This window comes from Propithecus coquereli, unplaced genomic scaffold, assembly GCF_000956105.1.
Source record: "Propithecus coquereli isolate 6110/MARCELLA unplaced genomic scaffold, Pcoq_1.0 Scaffold1, whole genome shotgun sequence".
NCBI lineage: Eukaryota > Metazoa > Chordata > Mammalia > Primates > Indriidae > Propithecus > Propithecus coquereli.
The window spans coordinates 9,858,965-9,860,378 of NW_012133857.1; the positions used below are offsets into that span (position 1 = coordinate 9,858,965).

At 42.8% G+C, this 1,414-nt stretch overlaps 1 protein-coding gene across 1 annotated transcript in view; it reads right to left on the minus strand.

Annotated features, from left to right (window-relative positions):
• The window catches only part of LRRC2 (leucine rich repeat containing 2), a 60,341-nt gene that overhangs the window by 17,334 nt on the left and 41,593 nt on the right, over window positions 1-1,414 (minus strand). The window lies entirely within an intron of this gene.

Consider the following 1,414-nt stretch of genomic DNA (forward strand, 5'->3'; position numbering starts at 1 on the left):
CCACATATCCACACATCCATCCACACATCAGCCATCTTTCTTTTAATTTTTTATTTTTTTTTTAGAGACAGGGTCTCACTCTGTCACCCAGGCCGAGTACAGTGTCACTGTCATAGCTCACTGCAGCCTCAAACTCCAGGGCTCAAATGATCCTTCTGCCTCAGCCTCCCAAGTAGCTGGGATTACAGGCTACACCACGCCCAACTAACCATCTTATGTTTTTATGCATCTCAAAGCATATCATAGACACTGTATCCTTTTACATTGTTAAGGTCAATACTATACTCATTCTGATGTGTAACCACATCTAACTTTTCTTTTGCCTGCAGTTTGATTCTAAAATTGAAAATGAATAAACAATATTTACATTTTTGTGACAATTGTCTGGTAAGGCTCGGTGATGCCTTCATATTTGAGAATGAGACAAAGAAATGCTGGTTGGGCACCCTGGGTATGGGAGCAATGCTGGCCAAGGGGTAGGCCCCACTGCGGTGGTCACCCAGGCAGAGCGTTAGCAGGTGCTCTGGGGAATCTCCAAACAGGAAACTCCAGGGTCTTTTCTCCAGGGCCACCCTCGGGGAAACCTCGGTTTTCCTTTTGGTCTGGGGGCCAGCCTGTTGGTGCAGAGTGTTCTGCCCACTGGAATCGAGGAGGAGGTTGGGGGAGGCTGCCTGTTACTATGGAAATTTTCCCTTTTTCCTTCTGTTTCTAGCACCATGTTTCTGTCTGTACCTCCCGGTACCTGGAATTTTTGACCACCAAGCTTCTTCAGAGTTCTTCAGAGTTCTTCAGAGTTTTTCAGGGCAGACTGGCCTACTCTCCGGCTTGCTCTCTGGGCTTGGGCTTGTTTCATCCCATGTCACCAGTCACCACTGTCCTGTCTGCTTTATGTCTCGCATAAACGTGTTGAGATCTCTCGTTCTGTGAAGGCCTCCCCTTGTTCTCTCCATCACTGCAAAGTTTACATATTTTACATTTTTTCCTTTCGTCTTAATGGGCTCTCAGGAGGGATAGATACAAAATACATGGTCAAGCCACCACCATTAACATGGTATTTCTTGTTCTTTCTATAACTTCCTTTTTATATTGAACTCGTGGCTTGATCTAAATTTCTTTCTATACGCTTTATATACCATATATTTATGACATTAACTATATATGGCATATATAGCTATGTGCCGCAAAGCTTTCTTATGCTATAAAATGAAGAATAGGTTTTATCTTTTTTTCTAACTAGCCAGTTTGCCCAATATTGTATGAAATCATCCACACTTTCCTCACTGGTTTATGAGAATTCCTGTATCCTGTATTAGAGCTGATGTCAGGACTGCCTAATCTCTTCCGGTAATTTATCTATAAATCGTTGCCCCGCATCACATCATTTGCCAAGAATTACAAATACATTATAATTCTC